Source organism: Tenrec ecaudatus, chromosome 10 (assembly GCF_050624435.1).
Source record: "Tenrec ecaudatus isolate mTenEca1 chromosome 10, mTenEca1.hap1, whole genome shotgun sequence".
Classification (NCBI taxonomy): Eukaryota; Metazoa; Chordata; class Mammalia; order Afrosoricida; family Tenrecidae; genus Tenrec; species Tenrec ecaudatus.
Window position 1 is genome coordinate 150,622,627 of NC_134539.1, and position 26,528 is coordinate 150,649,154.

The 26,528-nt window shown below is 56.5% G+C and overlaps 1 long non-coding RNA gene across 1 annotated transcript in view; it reads right to left on the bottom strand.

The window, feature by feature from the left end:
- Positions 1-4,832: 4,832 nt before the first annotated feature.
- The window catches only part of LOC142458401 (uncharacterized), a 148,502-nt gene continuing 126,806 nt past the window's right edge, over positions 4,833-26,528 (bottom strand). The window contains exons 2-3 of the long non-coding RNA XR_012786415.1: positions 26,297-26,361; positions 4,833-6,147 (exon numbers count right to left, since the gene is read on the bottom strand). This is a non-coding gene — a long non-coding RNA (uncharacterized LOC142458401). The remainder of the gene's footprint in view (positions 6,148-26,296; positions 26,362-26,528) is intronic.

A 26,528-nucleotide genomic window follows, 5' to 3' on the forward strand; every position in this document is an offset into this window, starting at 1 on the left:
ACATGAATGGCCTGGAGCCTGTGTGAAACAATGGTAGGACCAGACTCCAGGTTTCTAGACCTGTGGCTCAGGCCTGGAGGCCCTGGGTGGTGAAAATAGCTAATGAGCAGACCTATTAACCAAAAGGCTTGGAGGGTCAAGGCCATCCAGCCGCACCTGAGTAGTTGATGAGCCCAGGCAGGGCAGAGATGATTTCTTCCCCGAGATACAGGTAAGGGAAGCAGCCTGGCATGAACAGGTTCTAGCCCAAGGTCAAGGTCATTTCCAAGGTTACCTTTCTCAACCTGTGGGTCGTGACCCCTTTTGGGGTCAACCGACCCTTTCACAGAAGTCTCCAGATTCACAGAGGTAGCAAAACGACAGTGATGAAGTAGCAACGAAAATATTTTTATGGTTGGGGGGGTCACCACCACATGAAGAACTGTCTGAAAGGGTCACGGCGTGAGGAAGGTGGAGAACCACTGCTTTAGCCCTTTAACCTCTCTTCCCCAGCACAGGGATTCCTTTTTCTCTATGTACCTCCTCTCTCTCCATCAAGACGACTCCAACTTCTTCCCATAGGGGTTTTCAGGATCTTATTAGAAAGACAAAACTTCTCCTGTAGGTCAAGTTTCAATGACCCGGCACACAAAAAAAAACAAAACAAAAGCCCTCTCAAAGAAGCTTGACCAAAAATGTGGGATCAGCTGGGAGATTAAATCAAGCTCACAGTGACCCGTGGTGGCTCGAGTCTGTGGAGTGTGTGGATGTAATGCCTCCACATAGCTCCTGGGACCATGTCTGGTGTGTTCTTCTACTAGGGGACAAATAAACCAAAGTCCCAAATCATGGACTCCGGTAGTCAGATCTTACATCCATTCGACTGGGTCAGGATTCTCAGTGGTTTGGTCATAAAGGCCTAGTAATTCCCCATGATGTGACCTATTGCAGTGTAATCAACTCTGTAATGGGATCTGCGTGAGCAGCCAATCAGTTGTCATATGAGGTGGGAAGAAATACCCTTACTCAGGTCATAGTCCAGATGCAACTAATTAGAAGGCAGTTTCCTTGGGGGTGGGTGGGTGTAGAAAGGTGGTCTGTTTCTTATATAAGTGGACATGGTGGAAAAGCTTGTTTGCTCTTTGCTGGGTCTGGACCCAGCATCTGGTTCAGGGATCTCTGCTTCTTTAGATTTGAGCCAACAGCATGCCATACTGTCTGCCGGTCCTGGGAGTCATCAGCAGCCTGTCATCTGACCTGACCATCTTGGATTCATTTTCCTCTGCCTGACCTGCTGACCTTGGATCCATTGGCCACTGTAGCCATCAGCCTGTGGTCTTCCTGCTAATCTTCGGTCCCTCAGACCCCAAAGCTATTGGAGTCAGGAGATGCCTACACCTTGACATTCAACCCATGAACTTGAAACCTGGCTGGACTCCAAGTGGCTCACTTCTACAACTGTGTGAGCCCTTTCCTTGATACAGATTTCTGTATAGATACTTATCTAAGTGTTACTGGTTTCATTTCTCTAAGACAAACTCTGAGAAATTAGACTGCTCGTGCATCAAATATGACAGAACCACAGAAGGAAGGAGATGCTTCAGAGATTGTGGGGCCTGATCTCCTGTTTGAGACAAGGACTCAGGTCTCTGAGTCTCCCAACCTGCTGGTCACCAGCCTTGGACACTCCACAATGGACCAGAAACAGGAGACTGCTACTTGTGGACTAGAGAGGCAAAAAAACCTGCCTCAATGTCTCACAGAGACACTGGCATGCTGGACACTGGCAACCCATATTGCCATCAGTTGCAGCTGAGTCGCTTCCATCTCAGGGTGACCACACCGTGCCCAGGCCTGGACCATCTATTCTCATGATCAATGTCCATCCCTCCAGCCATTGTGTCACACCTTGCCACCCAAGAGGCTCAGTTTCCAGCACTATGTTTAACAAAGCCCCCGTGGCTCTGAGCTGTTACCCAAAAGATCAGCGGTTCAAACCCACCAGCTGCTCCTTGGGAGGAAGATGACGCTGCCTGCTTCTGTAAAGATTCAGTTTGGGAAGCCCTATCTAAGGTCACTATGAGTAGGAATCAACTCCGTGGTAGTGGGCTTGGGGGTACACTGGACAATGTTCTATTGTGATCCATAGGGCTTCCACCGGCAGTCCATAAATTACTCTCCCCAGTGCCCGCTTGCCCACCAAGGTGCATCTCATTCCACCTTTTCCCAGTTCTCTCCCATGTTGCCAGAGCGGCTGCCACCCTCCAGAGAGGGCTGGGCGGTCCCCTCATGGTATGTGTGAAAGAGGGGACATGCACAAGGCAGAAGCAGAAGCACGTGGCAGTGACTCTGGAATGCTGGGGGTCCCGGTGGTACAGTGGGTTATACAGGGGGCTGCTAATTGTAGTTTGAAGGTCAGCAGTTGGAAACCACCAGCCGCTCCACAGGAGAAAGCCGAGGCTCTATACTCCTGTCAAGAGTGACAGTCCCAGAAGCCCACAGGAGCAGTCTTACTCTGTTCTGTTGGGTCACTGAGAGCCAGATGGGACTGGATGGTCGTGTGTGACAGGGACGAGGAGGTGAGAGGAGAGAGAGGGAGTGGACTGGTGCCCTTGGCACAACAGAGAGAACTTCTGTGACCCAGCCATGCAGTGTGGGAGAGCAGACGGTGCAGAAGAGACCCAATGCAAGTTGAGCTTTTAGGAGAGAAAGGGGAATAGCGGAGGCAGCCCCTTCTCCAGATGGAGGCCCGGGCCAAAGACCAAGGTTTCCAGGGGAATTGCTATCCTTTGGGTTCGCCCTCAAGGGATTAGATATTTACACCATCCCAGACTCCTGGTGGGAGGAGAGTGTGGGGACGTTGGCCCTCACGTCGCTGCCCACACCTGGCATCACCTCCCTGTGGCACACCACGCGGCTGAGAGGGGAGAGAGGAAGGACCATGCTCCAGCAGACGCCCATGCCGGTCTGCCAGCAGAAAAGATGGGAGGTCAGTTCCCAACAAGCAGTAATGACCTTGGGACAGCGTGTCAGCCTCAGATCCTGGCTCTCACTAACCTGCCTTCCGGTTGTTCATACTTGTCATGAAAAATTGGGCTGGTGCGGCTCTTTACCCTCCCCCCACCCTGCCGCCACCACCAAGGTCCACAACCTGTCCCAGATGAAAGCCCGTGTCTGGGTAGGTAGGAAGGAGCCTAGCGGTCCCCATCAACGCTCTCAGCATGAAACACGGAGGTTCCCTAAGGAGACTTCAGAGAAAAGGTACCTACTCAGGCCCAATTGACATGCTCTTGACATTTTCAAAGATCCTGGAGTTCAAAGGCATTTCAGGAAGTCCTCTTACCAGCTCCTTGGCTTTCCAGGCAACACTGTCCCCGAGACACTGGGTCTCAGCCTCTGTCTAGCGAAGGTGCAGACTTCTGTCCTCGGCTCAGCACTCTGCATAGTACGTGTGTGCCCACTGACACACAATCACCATGGCCTATTTCCCATAGTTCCCAGGGGCTCTGTGAGGTATTGTATCTTGCTGAGCTGTCCTAGCTTAATAAAGATTAGTTTCACCTTAATAAGGAAGGTTGGGTTGGAGAGGGGTCCCCAAAATCCAGAGGGCCTACAAGACTCGTCTAAAAGAGGTGATCCCAGCTGGTCCTTGGCATCCACGTTTTTATTCAACGCTGGTAGTTACATCCTCTGCTGTCCATTTGAGACTCATGAGTGAAGGGGTGGAGTCTAGCCTGTCAATCAAGTCACAGCTTGATGACCTCATCTGGAGGCGCTAAGGAGATAAATAGCTCGCTGGAGGTGAGGCACAGACTGAGTCCCTTGGAGACACTGTTGCCGACAAGACACATGAAGCTACTCTAGTGCCCTGAGCTGGAGGAGCCATGTGGAGACCCCTGCCAGAGCTGAGAAGCTTACAAAGCCACTGGATCCACAAGGCTTTCCACCCACTGGCCTGTGATCTTCCTGCATTTGACATCATTGCATGTGTTTCTTGAGTCTGAAGAGGAATTTATAGACTAATATCAGATATATGGGCTAATATCAGACTTAGGGACTTGATCTGGACTGGGCTGGGATGTTTTCTCAATATCCAATTGCTCTTGTATATAAAGCTCTTTCTTACACACATGAGTGTCCATGAATTTGTTTCTCTAGTCTACCCGGACTCACACAAACATCATGCAACCCCCAACTTGGGACAAGTGGTTGGATCAGGTGTTACGGCTGATGTGACAGTAATCACCGTCACAGCTTCCCAGTGGCCAATCAGGTGGCCAGACACAGGAGCTCTGAATGGCAATTAGCCAAGCCAATAAAGAGCAGCCGTGGGTTCCGGTCAGGAGAGCAGCAGTGCGGGCAAGGTTACAGAGCCAACCCGTAAGGAAGGGGCCCTCTCTCAAACTCACTGCCATCCAGCTGACTCCCACTCATGGAGACCTGTAGCAGGGGTAGAACTGCCCCCCCTCCCCAGGAAGGGGGCATTTTAGCCTGTCACTTTTTACAGGCGAGCTGGTAGTTTCCATCTGCTGACCTTGCTAGGGCTTTGCCACGACCAGTTTGCCCAGGACTCTCTGAGTTTTCATCCTAATGGTCCTGGGCACAGACTGGCAGTGCCAGTGGCCTCAGCTCACCCTTATAGCACATTCTAGGTCTAGGAACAGGGGTTGCTGCTGCTACTACTAAGCAAGGATCAAAGGCAGCCACTGGAATTAGTATGGTCAGATGCCAGTGCCAGAAGTTTCCTGAGTGACCTCTGGCTTCTTCCAAAGGTCAAGCTGGGCAGCTACTGAGACTGTCTCTTGCCCACCTTGTTGAGAGTAGAGCTTTCCAATAAGCCAGCACGGACGGAATGAACATACACACGTCTTTCTTTATTGACCTCAGAGGGAATGCCACTAAGACAATCACATGCCCACACCCAAGAAGGGAGTTGGATGCAAGGCACAAACAACCCTGAAACTCCACCCTCGTTAAGTTCCCCTCCATCATTTTGTGGTGAGATATCCCGAAGGGCCTCATTCTTCCACTTGGAGGACCCTGAAATGGTTACACAAATTCATCAGACACAACTACACAGGGAAGGTGTATGTGTGTGTGTCCCAGCTTGCCCCCTTTCCCCCAAAGCAAGCCACCTGGTCATTCTGAACACTGGGCCTCTAGTTCTGCGGCCTGGCCAGGGTTGGACCATGACAGAGACCATGACATGGCCACTGAAAAAAAGGAGCAAGCAGGTTGCGAGTGTTGCTGGGTGGGCAGGGCGGTCCCCGATGGATGAAACCCTGGGGACTGGAGAGTCTGTGTGACAGCATCGTGTTCTCACCGAGACCCAAGTACCACCTAAGAGAGGGTGGGGGGTCTTTGCAGCTTCTGGGTGAGCATGCGGTCCCAGTGGACAGACGGACAAATAACGGAGTTCACCCCCCCTCCCACCCTCTGCTTGCACACCTGCACAGGACCCAAACACATGAAGTTGACATTCAAGCAGGCCACCAAGGAGCCCCCAAGACCCGGCTCCCCTGCCACAGCCTTCTCCAGCAGAGCCGGCATCCAAGGGCTGTAGAACGTTCTCCTTGGTTCGTCCATCACTCCAAAACCTGCAGGGCTGGCTCCCAAACGCAAGAGGGAAGGAAGCAACCCCCAGGATGGGGTGCGCAGCATCCCATGCACAAACGCTGGCCTCCACTGTAGGGGCAAGAGCCCAAACGGGCACGGCTGACCTAAGCGCGGTGACCATTCACTCTTGTATCCGACCAGGAATTCACAGAGCAAACGCGGAGCATCTCGAGGTCCACAGGCACAGCAGACGTGGGAGGTGAGGACCCACCCTGTGTGTGTGTGGGGGGGGGGCGGGTGGAGAGGCTCACAAACAGGCAGAGCTCGAAGGAACGCTTTCCGAGAGAAAGCTGGACCGGGTCTGAAACGATCCCAAGTCACCACAGCCATGCAGCCCGCTCCCTGCCAGGTGCTCCCAGGCCTGGGTCTTTGCTTTCTCCCAGGTGTCTTCTCACAGCCAGGGGCTTCTTTGTTCTCCAAAGAAAGAGGTCTCAGTTCTTCTTCAGAGGAGGAGGCCTGACCTTCACCAGGTCCTTCTGGGGCCCCGGGGACATCTGCTGACTTCTCTGAGCTCCAGGGAGGCCGTGGTGGGTAGGACCAGTCCTTCCAGGCCTGTGGACCACAAGACAGCATACTGTTAGTCTGGCCAGGACCGTGTCTGTCTGTCTGTGACATCCTGGGCAGTAAGGGCCTAGACTTCATTAAGGACCTAGACTTCAGCAGCGAGAAAGAGACAAGGAAGGGAGGAAGGAACGATCAGAGTGAGAGACGGGAAGCAGAGTAAGGAGGGAGGGAGGGAGGGTGAGGGGAGGTAGATAAGAGGCTGGGGATGGAGGGAGAGAAGAGAGAATGGGAGGGGAGGAGAGGTAAAGAAAAGTTTCATTGAAACCTCTTAAGGAGCTCCTGGGACACACTATTATCAGAGAACACCCCCTGCCCCAAACACACACATACACCTCCCACTAAGCCCATCACTGATTCAGAATCGCATATTAAACCTACTGACATCAAGAATATCCTGACTCACGGTGCCCCTATATAGACAGGGTTTCTGAAACAGTAAAATTTCACGGAAGCAGCCAACCTCATCTTTCTCCCAAGGAAGAGCTGGTGGGTTTGAACCACTGGCCTTTCAGTTAGCCACTCACACCAAGCCTACAGTGCTCACGCTCAGTCACTGCCCATCTGTCAGTGGAAGCTGAAGTGCGGTGGTCAGGTGAAATGGGTTTCAGGGGAGCCTCCAGGCTAAGAGAGATGAGGAGGAGAGGCCTGGCGATCCCCTTCTGAAGACCCTATGACTCCCCACAGTCCCATCTGGGACGGCATCCCGTTCATGGGGGCACGGGGTCACCCGCAGCCAGGGACAATTTGGTGGCAGATGATTCAATCCCACAGGCTATGGCAACCAGGAGGCCTCGGGGAGAAGGTGCTGAGTTGAGGCAGCCTCACCTTGGGAACCCAGTGGGGACAGAGTGAGGAGACCTTCTTCTGCTGGGAAACTGGGGCGAGAGTCTCCAGCAGGAGAGTCACCAACCGAAACCAAACGCAAACCCAACAGGAACGTTAGCCAGCCAGCCAGCCAGCCAGCAGGCGAGTCACGCAGCGCCCAGACGGGGCCCTCTATGAAACCAGGAGTCCTCCTTGCTCCAGGGGCCACCCCGGCCCTCCTTTGGGCCTGGAAAGACCCCAACAGCCCCAAACCCAACGTCTGCTAGCCTTTCTGAGGGTTCCTCCCAACTGGCGGCAGCCCTCAGAGCCGCCCTGAGGGCCTTCCCCTGGGAGATGCAGGGTTCCAAACACACTGGCACCGCAGGGTGAATCACACAGAGACTTCCTCCCTGTTGCCCGGCAACTGCATGCACTTGGCAGTGGGACCCTAAACAGAGGGGAAACTGGTGAGGTGTCTGCAAAATAAAATTAAAAGAGCGAAACACACAACCCCTAGCACTCTCATAACAGCCCGCCGGATGCAGCCAGGCAGGGGCGGGAAGACGCGTGGACAACACAGGGAGGGAAACGCCTCGGTGAGGACCCAGCCAGCCTACGCAGGCCGGAGCACGCACACCCTCGACCAGTGCACTGCCGGGCAGGGCGCTGTCCCTAAGACCAGCTGGGGTCGGACTGCTCTGACTCTTGGGGTTTCCACAGGCTAGTTTTCAGAAGCCCAATCTTTTCCATATACGGCGAGCGCCTACGCCGTACGCGCGTGAGTATACCGCGCACAGTGTCCATTAAAAATATAATGTGTGGGGGGGGGGTTGTGAGCACGGCCCCCTTCCAAAAAGCCCACAGGACAGACACCTGCATCACGTGAGCGTTATTTGCATCTAAACACAGCGGCTGGATCTCCAAGCCTTTCTCCCGAGAAGCCTCTGGGCCGGCTCGGCGCTGGTGCCGCCCAGGCCCCCACCTGGCACATTAAACCTGCAGCTGCCGAGTGGATTCCAGAGGGTTACGGAGAGTGTGATGGTGTGGAACTGCTGTCCAGTCGGTCTCAACTCAGTGCCTCTCCAGGGGGACAGAGGAGAACTGCCCCTGGGGATTTCTGAGGCTATACACCTGAGAGCTGAAAGCCTCGCCTTTCCCCCCAGGGGTTGGCCGGTGGTTTTGAACTGCCGGCCTTGTGGTAAGAAGCCCGACTCATCTCTCATTATACTACTAGGGCTCTAATAAATAGCCTTATCCCCCCCCCTAAAAAAAAGCAAAGAAACCCACTGCCAGCGAGTCAATTCCAATTCACAGCAACCCTATAGGACAGGGTGTAACTGGCCCTGTGGCCCTCCGAGACTGTGACTCTTATGGGAGTCAAAAGCCACGTCTCTCTCCCGAGGAGCGGCTGGTGGTTTCAAACTGCTGACCTAGCGGCTGGCAGTCCAATATGAATGAAATCACTGCACGGCCAGGGCTCCCAGCGCATGTCAAAGGATTCTGAGGGAGAAAGTTGCGGCCCCCTTAATTCTGTATCGAGTGACAGCGTTGGACCACCCGCAGGGGCAGTTCTGCTCTGTCCCATAGGTGCTGGTGTGAGTCAGTCTACTCGCTGGGCTGGCCGAGGCTTCGCTAGGAAGGGTGAGGCATCACATGTGGGCGGCAGCTGTGAGCTGTCCACCTCAGTCTCTGTTCTCTCCTTTCTACTCAGAACCAGGACTCTGACTTGCGCTAGCCCGTCGCAGCCCAGAAACATTCACCCACTTCCGTACAGCTAGATGGGGCGGTGAAATGTACGGATGCAGCATTGTTCTGGGGCTTCTGGGGAAGCCGCTCAGTAAGGCTGGGTGAAGCCCACGGCTGACCTCTCTGGCAAGACTTGCTTCTGCTTGCAATGGGGAGGTGGACAGCTGGAGCTCCAGTACCCTCCTGGGGCTGTGAATCAGACCTTGAGACTGGGACGCAGGTACCCAGGTGATGCAACAGGAAGGTGGGAGCCAGGGGGTCTGTTAACCTCTGCTGGGGCTCCCACTGCTTAGGAGAAATGGCTCCTCTGGCCAGAGAAGCCCATTGTAGAGTGCTGCAGTATTCCGGGCGCACACGACCTACATCTACAGTGATAGGGTAGGGTCCTGTCGAGTCCACTTCCACCAGCCCTAGAAGCACAGGGGTTGACCAGTGGGCTTCTGACTGCAAAGTCGCAAGTTGGGAACCACCAGCACACGGCGGCAGGGAGCTGAAGCCTGCTCCTCTCTGACACGGCGCCAGCCTCAGGAAGCCACGGGGGAAGTTCTCCCGGTGCTAGGAGTCGGAATTGACTCGATGGCAGCAAGTTTAGTCTTTGGGGGAGTCGTGTCTGTTCAGCAAATGGTGGCCCCGTGTGCCAGGCAAGAACGGCCCCCAACGGGCTGTGGTCTGGGAAGTAGACAGGCAGGTCTTTCTCCTGCAAAAATACTGCAGACCGGGCAGGTGGCAGTGAGAGGTGAGGATGATGGGGTGGTAGTGGGGGTCCCCAACATCAGCCTTTGCATCCCCAGGGTTTCTCATCTCAGGGACCTGGTTCTCCACGTGTGGCCCTGGGACCGACAGCTTCAGCATCACCTGGGAACCTGGTGGAAATGCAGATTCCCAGGCCCCGCCCCAGACCTACAGACGCAAAGAGTCTGGGAGTGGAGGCCCACAATTAGCGTTTTAACAAGCCCTGCCCGTCTGTCAGTCCATCGGTCGGTCGGTCTGTCTGTGGTTGCAGTGCAGGCTGGGCCATGAGAACCAGAATTCTAGGATTGGGTTTCTCAACCTCAGCTGAATCACAGCTTGTAGTGGCGAGCAGGCGGGCGTGTGTGCAGGGGCGGTTGTGTGGGGTGGTCAGTAGACACCAGTGGCACCTGGTCCCTGCCCAAGGCATGCCATGCAGCAGTGTCAGGTGTTGCAACCCGGTTCCTGGGTGCAAAGCAGTAAGCAAAGCCACCGGGGCAGGAACTCCAGCCCTGGCAGTGCTGGTTCTTAGCTGCATCCTCAAACCACCTGGGCAGCACTAGCAATCCTGCGCCCGCCATCAGTGGGAGGCTGGAAGCCACCAGCGGAGGCTCCCTCGCAGTAAAGACCAGGCTGCTTCTACACATAGCCCTGGGCATCACACCGCACCGTGCTCTGCACTCGGTGCTGCGCGGCTGCTGCACGTCGGGGTTACGTGATGGCGTTAGGTACAGGTCAGTTCAACATGCAAAAAACAAAACAAAACAAAACAAAAAACCCCACTGCCATTGAGTCAATACTGACGCATTGTGATCCTTCAGGACAGGGTTGAACTGCCCCTGTGGGTGCCCAGACTGTCACTGCGTAGGAGAATAGACAGCCTCGTCTTCCTCCCAACGCACGGCAAGGTCAAAAACTGGTGTAGCGCGTCAGCAGGTCCAGCAGAGAGGAGCACAGCGCATCCTGGTGCTGGAAAGACTGCCCAGTGCTCCTCTAGCAGAAACTGCAGTCAGAGCGCCCGGGGGCAGAGCTCAGCTGCCAGCTGGGGTGACGGTGGAATTCCATGCGACTGTCTCACCGCATTTCCCACAAGAACAGGGTGGACACCTCTCAGTGAACGAGGACAGGGCCTCAGTTTCTACCCCTAATAAACAGCCCACAGGGTGCGCGCTCCCACGAGTGCTGGGAGCACTAGCTCACCCCCCAGTGGGGGCGCTCCGAATAAGAGGAGGCCAGAGCTGGGGCCTGCTCAGAGATGGGTGTGTCCTGTTCCTCCTAATGGGGCCCCCCGCCCCCTCTCCAGCACTGAAAGCAGAACTCTCCCTCGGCATGAGTTCACTGAGTGAGTAGGGGTTCCCATATATCTCAGGTAGAGATACACACAGATATACATACACATACATAAAGACATACACACATATACATATAACCCCTCTCGTGGGACCCTGGAGGACAGACCGAAACTGCCCCTGTGGGTTTATAAGACTGTGACTCTTTGGGGGCGTAAAAGCCTCATCTCTCTCCTTCAGAGAGGCCTGTGGTTTCCAACAGCTGACCTTGAGGTTGACAGCCCAGTGCATAACTCACTCCGCCACCAGGGCGCCACTCTCTCTAAAGCAGCCATGCGCATCAACCTGACCGGGTGTGCCGGGTGGTGCAAATGGTCACGGTGCTCGGCTATTAACCGAGAGGAGAGACGCTGCAATGCACCCGGTGGTGCCTCAGAAGAAAGGCCTGGAGACCTACTCCTGAGCAACCAGCTGTCAGGAACCGCCCGGCAGGCACATGGCTCTCCTCCGACACCCGGGCTCACCATGGGTCCAGGTGGACTCCAGCATTAGAGGGGCCATGACGGAGGTGAGGTGGGGAGGAAGGATATAACTGAATGACATTTCAGCAGTGAAGAAAGGCGGGGGCGGGGCAGGCTGTGTCTCTGACTCCTGGGAAAGAGAGAGGCTCTGCCCCTCTTTCTTCCTTGGGGCTGCCCCTTCCTGATATCACTTCCCTCTCTACCTGTCCCGCCAAGCAGGACTGTCCCCGGTTTCTTTGGGCAAGAATAGAAAGTCCAGGATGTGAGCAGGGGCAGGCAGGGGGAGCTGGAGAAGACAGCTGGGAGGAAGGGCAGGTGGAAGAGAGGAGAAAGAGGGGAGGAAGAGGAGAGGCAGGGGCAGGCGGTGGAGAACAAAAGGGGGGAGGAGGAGGACCAAGAGGAAGTTTTCGGGCTCCTCGCGCTGTCTTGGGGAAACTGAGTCATGGTGGCAGCAGGATGAGCTGGCTGACTGGCAGTGAGCCCTGGCCCTTTTCTACCTCAGCCCCCCCGACTCCCAAGGCTAGCCCAGGTGAGGAACCAGATCCAAGGAGTCTGTGAACCACTCAGAGGAAGCGAACACCACATGGATCTCAGGGAAGCTCAGAGGGACAGGGCTGGCCATCCTGTCCCCGCCCTCCCTGGGGAGTCTTCCTTCTATTCTTCCAGGCCCTTCAATGACCCAAGGCGGCAAACATCCGTCACGTCCTTATCAGAGGCTCAGAGGGGCAAAGAACTCAGGCCCCTTCAGGAGCCCTGGTGGCATAGTGGTTCTGAGTTGGGCTGAGATCTCATGGTTGGCGGTTGGAAGCCGCCAGCTGCTCTGTGGGAGAAAGAGGCGGTTTTCTGTTCCTGTAAAGATTTCAAGCCTCAGAAATCCACGGGTCAGTTCTAACCTAGTCCTAGTTGCTGTGACTGAGAACTGGCTCCAGGACAGTGAAGTTTATTCTCTTGGTTTTTAAATCCAAGGGAGCGCTCATTGTTTTAAAAATGTGTGTCACATCTTAAAATATATACTGTAAGTAAGCCAACGCTTTTGACCCCTGACTCTATCTGAAATAAATATCCCAAGACAGAAGGAGCGGCAGTAAGAAGCTATTCAATTATGAGGCTAAGTCAAAAAGCATTGCCCCCAAATCACAGTAACTTTCACCAAAGGAAACCATCAAAATGGGGGGCTACTGTTGTCCAACACGGCCCCCACCCACCTAGGTCTATACGCTTTGGGTGACGGTGTCTCCATCTCTCTCTGCCTTCCTTGAAGAATGCCGTCCTCCTCCGTGTACAGCACGTGGAAGAGGTCAGCAGTTCAAACCCACAAGCCCCCTAAAGATCCACAACCTTGGAAACCCACAGGGGCAGCTCTGCCCTGTCCTGCAGGGTCCCTGCGAGTGAGTATCCACTCAACAACATGGAGTGTCAGTTTTTCCTGTTCCCAGGGACTATCAACCACGTCCGCCAAGTACATCCAAAGAATTCTACAGCAGGGCGGATCTGGGCCATCGGTCCACTTTCCCTTCTCCCCAAGTCATCTTCCTCTGCCACTTGACTAAAAGCCCCAAGCTCTGCGCCCCTCCCTGCAGCCTGTAAACCTCGTGTGCAAACGCCCTGGCCCTTGCAGACGTGTTAAAACATAAGCCGTAGAAAGCTTCCAGATGTGCGGGTCGTACTGCCCTGCTGCTCGGCTCCCGTCCCTGGGGGCCCATCCACGAAGCACAGCATCCTGGCTTCCCAGATAAAATATGAGGTGGCCAAGAGGGGGCATCCCGGAGGTACGAGGAAGAGGACCCCTCAACCCACCCCATTCCAACCAGGTCATCCATTAACTCTTCCACGGTGAAATGGGGCCCGATGGCTGGCCCCCCTTTCCTCCTCAGTCACCCCCACTCCCCCCCAGAGCCTGTTCTATGCAATCCAGAAATTTCCATCCAGCGACCGCGGAGCCTCAGTAAGCATTCAGGCCAGGTATGCTCCACATGCCCACCTCACGGCTCTAACTTGCTACTCCCACGGCCCTTGGGCAGAGACTGCAGGACAGAGTGGCAGGGGAGTGACCTGTCTTTGCAACTGTGAAATTGCCACCTGCCGGGGCATCCTGGAAACTGGAGCAGCCAGGGACTGGTGGGAGTCGGGGCAGGGTTCGGGGTGGGATGGAGGCCTGGGCTCTCGGAGGCCCTTCTGGGGCTGGTGGCCTCTCGCCTACAGGAAGGTAACTGCCAACGGGCGAGCTTGTGCACACATGGTCATACATGCTCCCTTCCCCACACGCACCCACCCCGGGGCCCAGGATTCTTTGCACAGGTTGACGCCGGCTCCCTTTGATGCACGCTAGGGGGTGGGGGGGTTCCCATTGGGCGAAGACCAGACTGCAATAAAACGGGGCATTATCAAGGGGGGCCGGTGGTTTGAGATTGAGCTGGCCTGTTATCTGCCAGGCCCTGGGTGGGGCTGCTCGGCGGCCTGCCATTGAAAAGCGCTAACCTAGAAGGAATCAAAAGCCCTTCCGAACAGGCCGCCCCGATCCCTTGTTTACCTCGGCGGGTCGTTCCCAAAGATGGACTGGGCAGATAACAGCCCCCCCCCACCCCAGCCCCAGACTACCTTCTGTCCTCTCGTTATCGCACAATATGGCCCCCAGGGGCCACCTAACAGCCAGCCCGGGGCCCCTTTCATTCCTCTCTTCAGATGGCCTAGTTGACAAGAGCAAGTGGAGACTGGACGAACAGCTCCAACCGTGTTGGAACCATAAGGAGCGAGGGGACAGAGGGACACCTGCTCTTGGGGGCCATGCAGGAGCCCTGCCAGCTCTCAGACCCAAGCTAGGCCGGAGATGGAGGGTGCGGGGTCAGTGCTGGGGCCCTGTGGACCCTCACTGGATTCTCTAGTTCAAGCAGAAGGATGAGGTCCACCGGCAGGTCAGCAGTGAGGACACAGGAGGCTGAGTGGCCTAGAGTGGGGTCACCAAGGAGAATCTGCCAATGGACACCAGGGAGCCAGCGGTGGGATTCAGCCAGTTCACACGGGTTCGGCAGAACCGATCCCCAATTTCTCGTTGAGTTCAGTGAACCACCAGGTTACAAGTGTACTTGTCTCAGGTGGGTGGCTGGGCCGGGGCAGCCTCCCAAGGTGACTATCACGGTCCTTGTGGTCATGGGTGCAATGGCATACTCTAAGAGCCGACAGTGATGTTCGTTCCACCCGTCGGTGTTTAAAAATTAGACCTGCGCTTGTAGTATTGATTCATTTCATAAAACTTGTTACACTTTTGTGCAATCATACATTTTTGTCCCCGCGCATTTAAGCCTCAGTGAACGAGCACGGGACGTCAAGAGAAAAACAGGGGAACACGCGGTCGTTCGTCTCAGCTCTGCGTCACGTCCCCAATGCCCAGGAGACAGCAGATGGGCAGGAGGCAGTTCCTGAACGCGTTCGAGGAGCTGCCAGTTCAGCAGAAGAGGAAAGGGGTCTGACAAAGCTGAACGCAATCTGTTCAGAGAAGACACGTCGCCCCGCTGTTTCCAGTCTATCAAACACAGTGGCTTCCGGGGTCCCGCTCCTGCAGGGAAAGGAGGGCGAAGGATCCGGCACACAGCCCGGGGGATGCTCGGAGAAAAGCCAGGCATGCCGTTATCAGGAATGTGCCAATCAAGGAGCGCCATGGAAAGATCTTAAATCGCTGGTTTCTTGGCTTTTATCTGATAGTATTTAATGTTTTCTCACTCATATCTTAAAGCTGTCCTTCCTAACATAACCTTGTACCTAATTTCTTGTTCACGTGTAAGTATGAACTGTATGAAATAAGGAACCACCCTTTGGCATAGCCTTTTTTTACAAGTCCACTGGTTATGAGGGCAGCGAACCGGCGGTGACACTATTTGAATCACACCACCGGTAGGAGCCCTCCCAGACCTCGGGCTCTGGCAGGCTCTGGGCTTCCAGAATGTTCCTCAGCCCCGTGGGTAGGCCGGTCTCTGGTGAGCTGTAGGCCTCTGGTGGCGGCGGCGGCAGCGGCGGCAGCAGCCGGATCTCCCTCCTGGGCAGGTCGGAGTGAGCAGAGTTTTCAGCGCAAAGCCTCGCCGTGTCCTCTTTGTCATTACTCTGGTATTTGCCTAGAGCGTTATCTGTATTAAAAAAAATAAATAAAAGAGGCAGGCCGCCCACTTCCAAGGAAGGCAGGCCCTTACGCCACCCTTGCGGTTTAGTCCCTGGTGTGAGCCACACCTAGCCGTGTGCGGAAGGAAGGCCAGGGCGCCCTCGGCTGCGGCCTCTTGCTGGAAATGACTGACCCCCCTTTTCCCATCCCCTCAAGAGCCTGCCCAGAGCACCTGCAGGGCGTAGGTGAGTGCAGGTAACAGGGCCGCCTGCCTCCAGGCCGCCCCCCGCCCCCGGTGGGGAGAAAGAGCGGCATCTGGCTTTTCTCCCAAACGGCGAGGTCCTCTGAGCTTCAGCTTTGCTTTCACAGTGCAACAAGGAGCTTTGGTGGCACGGCGATGAAGCTCTCAGACCCAAGAGCAGGCCGGGGGTTCAAGGGAGAGGGGCCTGGAGGTCTGCGTCCTTTCAGGTGGCAGTCAAGGAAGTCCAGGGAGGGCATGTTTACTTCTCACAGCAAACACCAACCTGGCGATTCCAATCCGTGATGGCGATGCTGGAGGGCAGGGTTGGCCCCCACTCCCCGCTCCCATGGGCTTCTGATTCTGAGGCTGTAACTCCTTCCGGGAGCAGAAAGCCTTGCGGTGAGCAGCCCAGCACGTGGCCCCTCCCCCACCAGGGCTCCGTGGTTTGCATGTAGCTCCACGGAATGGACCACAGAGCTACAGTGCACGCACGGCCGGTCCTCTTGGCCCCGGGCCTTGCTCTCTGCCGGCTCCTTCGTGCTTCTAAATGAGCGCCTTCTCCTCTGTCCCCCTCTCTGGGTGATGCTCCAGGCTGCAGAGTTGGGCCAGGCCAAGCCTCCTGCAGTCAGGGTCTGGGCTCCGCCGGCCAGCCGAGTCCCAGCTGCAGCACCACCTGGCCAGGTCACGGCCAGTGGGCGCCGAGGTGCCCAGAGAAGCTGGGCCTCAGCCCTGACCCTGTGGAGACGGGGCCACGCGGTTACCCAAGGCTACAGCTGGGCTCCCGGAGGCACTGGAGGTCAGGCAGCAGGTTCCCAGGGCAGGCCACCCACATGGCACATCAGGGCGGCCGGACTGTCCCCAGGGGCCGGAGCGGCGCTGGCCTTCGGCCCTGCCTCGGAACTCTTGTCCATATGGTCTCGCTCAGGAGGGCGAGAGGAAGCAAAACACAAACCCACAGGGCAGGAAAGAGCTCCCCGCCACCCCCAACTCCGGGTAACAGGGACCCTGCTGGCCACTGAGGGGTGTGGGGAGACATGCCCCCATAGGTCACCAAAGCAGGCAGGTGGCTGTCTGATAGCTAAGCTCTCTCTGAACTTAGCTCTTGGTAGTCTCAGAGGGGACCCTAGATTTGATTTAAACTTGGGGTTCCACCCAAGACCCCACTGGCTTTTCAGGTTTGCAGAGAACGCTGACCAGCAGGACAACACACAGCAAGAAGGACCTCCAGCTCTTTCCCCCTCTGCTGCCCCACAAGGTCAGGCAGAGCAAAGGCACACAGGCCAGGTCTCATGAGTCCCCGGCGAGGTGGGGAGGGGGTGCCCCAAGCCCACAGAACGCCCAGGAGGGCTTTTCGGAGCTCTCTGCCCCTGCGGGGGAGGGGAACTTGTGGAAGAAACCCTGGGAACGGAGGAGAACGGATGAGAACAGCCTCCCTGCCCAGCCAAGAGCATGGCCCGCCTGCCTCTTGCTGGGTTCCGGGGCATGCTGGGACTTGCTGGAAACCAGAGCCCTCGCTGGCAGCCAGCGGGTGGACAGTGGGCCCAGAATTCAAAGGGGCTGCTGAAGGAGGGGCCCCGGGGAAGGGAGCAGGGAGGTTTCAGTGAATCATATAAATTAGAGACAGAAAGGATGTCAGGTCACCTTAATTTCCTTCCTTCCCTAATGGGAATTATCTCATTAGCCCGAGCTTCCTAGAGGCCAACTTTAAATGATTCCTGTATTGGGGATTTCAGTCCACAGGCTGGGGGGAAGGGGGGGGGAGCCTGATCTGAGTCCCAGGAGAGCTGGAGAAAGGCTCTTAAAGGGACAGTCAGTAAGCCTTGTCAGTTCCTTCTGCAGGGCACACAGAATGCCCTCTGCCCCCTCGGTGAACAAGGCCCAAGCACTGCCCTCTCCCGATAGTTCTCCAGCACGGGGCTTCCGTAGGAGGTAAAGAGCCAGGGACACTCTGGATAGGCTGGATAAGGGGCCCTCCTGCCCCCAAAAGAGTGGATTTTGACTTTCGGTGCCCCATGTGTGTCCTGTCCAAGAAGGGGTTTCAATGACTGCTTCTGCAGCTCCTGGGGGGTGAACGTGAGCCTCCAGCCTTTTGCTGAGCCTCCGAGTGCATTGACCATGTGTATGGCCCCTCCCAAGGGACACTGCCCCCAAAGATCATCACGCCCCAATCCTTGGAACCTGTGGATGTTCCCTTACACAGCAAGGTACACTGAGGGTGGGACTAAGGTTATCTGGGTAGGTCTGAAATATGACTGCTGGAGTCCTGATAAGCAGGAAGCGGAGGGAAGGAGGGGGTGGGAGGCAGGGATGGGAGTGGTGCTGCCACAAGCCAAGGAAAGGCTGCAGCCACCAGGAGCTAGGATTCTCCAGGAGGAGCCAAGCCTGATAACACTTCAGACCCTTTGTACTCCAGACTATTCCCATCCCCCCCAAACTGCAGGAGTGGGGGACCTGTGCTGTCCTAAGCTACCATGCTTACAGGAGTGGTCACGCCAGCCACGGAAAGCAGTACAGAGGCAAAGGTCTGTCATCAGGCCCTGGTTCACAGCAAAAAGGGAATGGAGGGAGCTGGGGAGGGGGAGGGTCAGAGCCCTGGATCACAGCAAAAGAGGAATGGATTTGGTGGGTGGGGGGCGCATGGGGAGAAGCATTAAAGAATTGTACCAGAATAAACCTGCCACTGCCCTTCCATGAACTACTGAACAACCCAAAAAGAGATGGAAATATCATTTACACATCAAGGATCAGGCTTGCAGAACTGAACGGGAATTCTAAATATCCCTTTGCCTTCTTGTAGACGTTTCTCCTGGTCAACATCGGCACTTGAGTCATCGTGGGAGCTTCCTAAGTATCTGAGGGCGGATGCGAGTTAAGGATGGCTTGATCCTTAAGGATGGCCAAGCCTCCCAAAGTGAGGGGACTGTTGGGTCTCTTGCCCATGCAGTCCTATTCTCCTGGTCCCTTGATCGCCTCTCTCCCCCAGTCTCTTGGAGAATAGGTTCATGCCTGCCTCCCTGCCCTGCTGCTCCCCTCTCAACTCACTGCTATCGAGTCAATGCTGACTCAGAGCGACTCATCCGGGACAGAGCACAACAGAGGAGCACCCCACCACACTGAAGGATGACTCCACAGTCTTACTACCGCACTGGGGATGCCCCTTTAAATCTCAGCATCCCTCCTTTCAACAAATCCATGGGACCCCCAACTGGGCAAAAGAAACTGCAAGAGTAAATGCCAAGAGTCAGCGCCCCCCCAAAAAACAAACACGCAAGCATGTTGTTATAGAGTCTACTCTGACTCACGATGATCCGATGTGGGTCGGAGTGGGGCTGCGCCCGCGTTTCAAAGGGTTTTTCCTGGCTGACTTTTCCGAAGCAGATTGGCAGCCCTTCCACGGAGAGTGCTTCCAGGTGGGTCCGACCTGCCAGGGTTAGGAGCCAGCCGCTTCACCACCCGCGCCCCTCAGGGATGCCCTGGACACAGCCAACAGAAGCTCATGGGCACCTCCTTGGTCCAGTGCACTTGGGGCTGACTCGGACATTCCTGTGGCCTCTCCCTCAGGATGGTGAGTAGGTGAGAAAACAGCACAGAGCACACGGTTCCATCGGCACCCAATGACTAGTTGACGGGAACGGCTGGGAGACTGAGGGAGGGATGGGCTCTGCTGAGCCAGCCAGCACCCAACCAGCAGGTGGGCGGATTCCTGGTGGTTGGGGGGTCCCAGCAGTGGGTGTGTGCAGAGCTACCCTTGGGGTCCTTGGGGAGGGGGTGCACAGCCTTGCTCCTGCTGATCCCCATAAGCACCGAGCCTCTGTCTTCACGCAGGTGACTCTTCAGCGTGGGCGCCACAGGCCCCGCCGGTCTCGCGGCCCCACGAAGGGAGGAGGCAGCTGGTGTGGTTTTCCCACGTCACGGACGGACAGGGAGGCTGGCCCGGTGACGCCCAGGGCCACCCAGGCAGTGTGAGTCCCAGTTCCTGGCCCAAGGCTCCTTCCGGAAGTCCTTGTTTCCTCGGTACTTCCATGAGTACTCTTGCCCTTCCGAGAGCTGGACTCCCCGGAGGACTCTCCACGAGCTTCCAGTGCTCCCCTAGAACATTCCGGGTACTCTTCCTCATACTCCCGAGTACTATCCTGTAAGGCCCCGCATACTTGCACCGGGTGCTCTCCGAGCAGTCCCGTGAGCGCCCCCCTGTGCTTCCCGGGACTCCCCTCCAGTTGCCTGCAACACCCCCTGTGGATCCCAGTGGCTCTGTCCCACAGGTGCCTGTAGGCCACAATCCTCGCAGGAGCAGATGGCCAGCTCGCTGTCCTGCGGAGCCTGGGGTGGGTTCATACCCCAGACCTTTCGGTGAGCAGCCACGCCCTAACCATCAGACCCCACCAAGGCTCCTTGCTACAGTTCCGGAACCAGTTGCCGGTGAGTGGATTCCGACTCAGCACATGGGGAGGTCTCTTGTTTCTCCCACCTGTCCTCCAGAGGGTCCTCAAAGGACTGGGAGTTGGGGGGGTGGGGGGGGTAGCCTCCATTCACTGAGCAGCAGCTAGCAACCTCCCCTAGTGGGGAGAATGGCAGAGGAAGTGAAACAGCATTTCTGGGGCTGGAGGTTGGTGGGGCATCAGCCAGTGCCTGCAGGGCAGGGGTCTCCATGGAGAAGATGGGGGTCCCTGGGCCCAATGTGCAAAAGAGGGTGCTGGAGGCACCCCCTGCAGGGCACAACCTATCCACGGTCATAGCCTGCCGCAGCCCACTTGGCCCGGGATCTCCAATCCGGGCTGGCCCCTTCAATCTGGCCACCCAGCAGGACAACCACCAGTGGCCATGGTTCCCCTCCTGAACTCCTTGTGGTATCTGTGTCCTCCGGGGCCCCAGGAGGCCTGGCTCGAGAGGAGAGGCCTGAACGTGAGCGGACTGTGTCAAGTCTAGCTGCCTCCCGGATCTGGGCACCTGGTTCCCATGACACCCTTCCCGGCAGCAGCATTAATAACTAACTGCCAGACAGGTGCTGGCGGCGGGCCTGGGGAGCTCCTGTACCGGACTGGGTGTGAGTCATGCTCTTTTTATAGGTGGCTTGCAGACTGAGTCACCTGGAGACCAAACCTGTCACAGGCTCACACCTTACTCCACACCTGCCGTGTACCCGTTTCCCAGGTTGCCCTTGGCAGCTCAGGGCTGACCCTCTTGGACAAAGTGAGATTCAGTCCCCTGAACCCGACCTTCAACCTTATGCCATCTCATACCACCCTCCCCTCAGTTCAGGCTCTGTCCAAGGAAGGGGTCTGAGGACAAGCCAGGTTTCCCGGTGCCCCCATGCCTGCAGCTCAGGGAGGTCTGGGTGACATCCACACTCTCCCAGAGCTGCCCACAGCCCCAGCCCTCCATGGAAAGTTCTGGATCTGATGAGCTGGGCAGCACAGATGGGAGACATAGGGTCAGTTTCCTGGCTCTTGGGGAGGACAGCAGCAGAGGAGGTGCCCGGACTGGTCCCAGGGGTCACAGAGCCAGCGAGGGAGGCTGATGCCCTGGCATTGAGACATGGGCCATGGGGCGCTCCCACATGCTGGAAGGTGCTGCCACCAGGTCCTTTCCGACACCCAGCAACCCCGAGTGTGCACAGCACCACTGAGCCACGGGACTTTGGAGGCTGGGGTCTTCCAGGACCAGGTTGCCAGGCCTTTCTTCCCAGGTGCTCTGGTGGAGTCCAGCCTGCAGCTTCTGGGCTCAGAGTGGAGCACGTCGTCTGCACCAGCAAGGGGTGCCCCTGGACAGGCAGCATCCTTGAAAAGAGCCACCTGTGTGTGTCCACCTAAGCTGATCCGTCCTTCCCCGTTCAAGCCTGATCCCACAAAGTTCAAATCTATGTAAGCGCTGGGAGGCAAGGCTGGGAAGGGGCTTGGGTCTGCGGGATCTCACGGAAATCACCTGGGGCTTGACTTTCACTTGTTTATTTCTCCACCTCAGGAAGTTCCTCACCCTCCCTCCCTCGCTTGATGGCTGCCTGATTTCAACAGCAGAAGGGGCACACAGATGGCATCAGATTGTACAGCCCTGGGCGTGCACCCCCAGGGGCAGCAGGCAGGTGTCAGACTGACAGGTGGGGGAAAGGTGACGTTCTTACTCCCCTGGGAAGGGGAAAACTTCCCAGGAGCGGTGGCACCCAGGGCTGGGAAGGCAGATTCCCTGCCCCACTCAGGCCTTTGGGGGTGAACCCCACTGTCTGGGGGGGAGCACGTGGGCCCCCCTCTTATGCTCGGTGAGGACTCACAGGGGGCACACATCCCCCTACCCCACGCCCTGGGCCGCACACACCCTCTGACCCCTGTGGGGCCGGACTTTCCAGGCTGGTTGGAAACCACTGGTTTTTGCTCAACACTCACCAAGTAGGAGGGGCTTTCCCCACCTTGCACACCAAGGAGAGAGATGCCAGGGGGAGAGCGGCCAGCTCGGGGTGTCCAGGTGAGTCACCTATCAGGCTAGCCTGGGATCACGATGTCCCAAGATGAGGTGGGCAGGCTGGGGTGGTGCCTGCCACAGGGCCATGGGCCACACTGACTCACAGCTGGCCCGAGAGAGCACATCCCAGTACACATCCCCATGTGAGGTCATTGTCACCGCTGCTCAGAGCCAGAGCCAGAGCTCAGTTCCAGTGCCCACAGCCGGCTCTGCACACCCGCCGGTGGTTCTGGCCCCAAACATGTTTAAGCCACAACCACACCACACACACACAGACAGACACACACAGCATGCCCACCCTGTCTCTGGAAACAGCTGCTCTACCCCACCCTACACAAGTCACGGACATGCCAGCTCTTTGAAATATAGCTGAGGTCCTGGTGGCACAGTCAATGGCACACTGGGGTGCTAACCACAACATCAGCAGTTCAAAACCACTAGGAAGCTGTCTACCGTCTCAGAAGCTGTCTACCCACAGGGGCCATCCTACTCCATCCCGAGGGCTGCCGTGAGTCAGCATCGACTCAGAGGAGGTGGGTGAGTTTGGAGCTTCGCCCGAGAGCAGGCAGGCTGCGTCAGGAATAGCCACGGTGACGTGGTGGCCCTTCATGGCAACTGCTCCAAGACCAGTCACCACGTGGGTCCGAGTTTCCATCTCTGTGGGAGACTGGCCCATAGGGAGAGAAGGGTCCGGCACCACCAGAGCCCACCCCTGGGGGTTGGGGGAGGGACTCAAAAATGTCTCTCGTTAGACCTCACCCCTCCCAGAGCCTCTGCCTTTGGCCACTCTGGCAACAGAGTGGGGACTTCATCGGATACAAAGAGCAAGAGGAAGTCCCCTAACGCAGGGCTCCAGGTGCAGGTGACCCCACGTGTATCCAGGTACGCCTGTTCTCCACGGGGCTTTCGGTGGCTGGGTTTTATGCTTTGGGGTTTTTTCCCTGCAGGAATAGATTTCCAAGTCTTTCTTCCGCGGCATGTCTGGGAGAACTCAAACCACCCACTGGGCATGCTAACCATCTGCACCACCCAGGGGGCGGTACCACCAGGGGCTCTAACAAGAAGCCGAGTCACATCACCTATTAAAAATCACCGTGCAGGAAGTTGTCGGGGCTTTGTGTTGGGCGTCATCAACAGTTTAATTCTCAGTTGCTAGCGGTTCGAACCCACGAAGCGGCCTGCCTTTCACTGTGGGCCAGACCAGAGCACATGCACAGTGCAGATAAGAGAAGAGAGCTCAGGACACACATAACCCAGCATACCAGGTGACACTAGTGATACCAGGAGGGGAGAGAAGGGGACAAAGGGGGAGCCCCTATCACAATGATTGACACATAACCACACACCCCCCACCCTCCAGGGGGACAAACAACAGAAACTGGAGGAAGAGAGAGAGCAGTTGGTGTAAGATATGAAAATAATAATAATTTACAATTCATCAAGGCGTCATGGCGGGGGGGGGGGAGCTCATACCAAGGACGCAATAGTACGTAAATATCTAGAAAGTAATGCTGGAAACCTATGTATAAATATGCTTGACACATCGATGTATGGATTGTTCTGAGCTGGGAGATCCCCCAATAAAATGATCCTTCAATTAAAAAAAAAGTTGTTTTTTTTAAAAAGAGGCACTTGAGGAGAAAGTTTGGTGATCTGACCTTGAGAACTCTATAGTGCAGTGGTCTGCTGCCACGGGGGTGGTGGTGGCCATGGGTTGGGAGTCAGAGCAGAGCCCACCACCAAGACGCTGTTTTAGACAGGGGAGCTGAGGCCACAGCATCTTCCCTCGGACTGACTCGAGTAGGGGAAGCAGGGAAGGGACTAGCCGATTGGGCATGGATCATAACTCACTCACCTGCCCGCCTGCCCACAGGCGGCACACGGCACAGGACTGGGTGATGTTTCCTTCTGCTTACACAGGGTCTCTGTGAGTCGAAACCCACCCGCTGGCACCTGACAACACCATCTTACGGCTGGGGTACCCTGGTAGCCTAGTGGAGACGCACTGGACCACTAACCATAGGCTGCGCAGTTCAAAACCACGGGTGGCTCCACAGGAGTAAGAGGAGGCTCTCTATGCCCATACCAAGTTAGAATCTCAGAAACTCACTCACAGGTGCCGAGTCGTTCTACTCTGTGCTGTAGGGTCCCTGTGAGCCAGGGCTGACCCCATGGCAGAGAACTTCCCCTTTTGTCTGCTTGCTTTATCCTACTCTTTGGTGATTCCCACAGAGGGGGACAAAATCAGAGCCAGCACTTACATACTTGAAATCGGCTGTGTCCCGGGCCCCCAGCTCTGTGCATCCTCTCAAGCCCCCTTATCCCATGACGGTGGGGGAGGGCAACTTTAACCAGTCCCATTTTACAGAGCTAGTGACCAGAGGTCCAGAATGTGGGAGCCATGGCCCATGGTCACAGGGTAAGGAAAAGCAACAGAAGTGGGATTTGAACACAGGCCTCCTGGCTCCCCAGACCACGCTCTTTCCTACCAGGCCAGAGTGGCAACAGTTCCATAGCCCAGCTGTGCACGGCACAGCCTTCCCTCTGCCGGGCTGCGGCAGAAGAAGCAGCAACCAATAGCTGACTCCCATCAGACCTGCCCAGGTTCTAAAGCAGGGGTCCTCAAACTTTTTAAACAGGGGGCCAGACCCATTGGAGAGCTGTCCCTCAGACCCATTGGAGAGCTATGAACAAATTCCTATGCACACTGCACATATCTTATCTTGAAGTAAAAAACCAAAATGGGGCAAAAACACCCTGAGGGCTGGATAAATGTCCTCAGCAGGCCACATGTGGCCCGCGGCGTAGCTTGAGGACGCCTGTTCTAAAGCGTCTGGTACCCCGACGAGGAGGTACGGCTATATCTGCAAGGGCAGGGGTCCCTGTAGTCACAGAATCAGCCCTTCACCAGGTCTCGCTTCATCGTGCCCATACTGGAGTTGGCAACACGCAAGGGCAGCCAGTGATCTCATGTTCCTGGCCAGTTCCTAACCCCTGGAGGTCAGCGGGTGCCATCTCCCTGCTCCTATCTCTCTCTCTCTCTCTCCCTCCCTCTCCTGCCAGCTTTGAAGTCACCTACCTGTGGCACGACCTTTGTGTCAATGGAACCGACTGGGCATTTATTTGAAGGCCAGGCAGCAGAATCAGGCCATGGTCACTCAGAATGACTGACGCTAGCACTCAGTGGCTGAGGGGTGAGGACCGTGGCTTCTTCAAGTCCTGGCTGCCCCACGTATCCTCCCGTGTGATGCTGGGCTAGGGCGCATGTCTTGGGGTCCTCCTCTGTAGCTTGGGTAGGACAGGGCCTGCCCACCTGCCAAGGTTCCCAAAGATGAAATGAGCGGCTTTGTATAAGCCGCGAGGACCCAGCCTGGTTGGCGGAGACGGGTGGGGTCCCGAGAGTCTGGCTCCGGGTCAGTCCTCGGGCCTGGAGAGGACTCACTGTGTGCTCCTTTCTCAGTCCAACGAGTGAGGGGAACTCGGCCACTCGCACATGGAGGACCGACTGCCAACCACCTGGGGTCAGAAGGGCGCAGGCTGCCCAAGGACCAAGTCCAGGAAGTTAGAAAGGAAGGAAAGGAGGGGAGCAGGAAACTCAGGGAGGCAGAGGGACCAGAGATGCGACACTGAGGACGGCCATCACCGATGTGCAACAAAACCCTTCCAGATTGCGGAATGGAAACCCGATCTGGGCTGCAGCCCTTCACCCAGCTCACAAGACAGAGGATGGATGGATAGACAGATGACAGGTAGATAGAGGAACACACACAGGTATATATAGGGATATATATGTATGTGAGTGTGTGCATGCATGTGAGCGTGCGCACGCATGCATACAATCCCTGATGGCGTAGGGGATTACACCATGAAGGTCAGCAGTTTGAAACCACCAGCCACTCCTCGGGACAAAGGCGAGGCTTTCTGCTCCCGGAAAGATGTAGAGCCCAGAAACCCAGAGGGGGTATCTGCTAGTGACTGGGTTACTATGAGCCGAAACCAACCTGATGGCAGGGTGTCTGAGTGTGTCTACAAGGAGTGGGGGTGTCTGGGGGGTGGGGAGAACTCGGCAGCCTTGCCCAAATAGCCCTCCATGGCGGTTAGCACTGTGCCCCGGGTCTTCTCAGGTGGCCCACTGCAGCGCTAAGTGGGCACTCGGGTGCCACTTGGACGTCGGGCAAAGGACCCGTGTGCAGAGGAGGGAAAGTGCTCACCACCAGTAGAGCTGCCATGGCCAGGCTGGGTTCTGGTGGCCACGGAGACTCACCTGCTCTCTGACCTTCTTTCTTGTCCAAGCCGCCTCCCGGGCCGGCTCCACACTTCTGGTTTCACCTGGAAGACAAGGGGAGGGTCAAAGCAGGCACCGGGACCACGACATGCAGGTAGCATTACGCTTCCTGGGTGGCGGGTGAGGTGCCCCAGTCCTGTTTGCTCTCCCACGTAAAATACAACGCCACGGTCCACTCGGAATCCCGAGAGAGGCACAGGGCCGGTGTCAG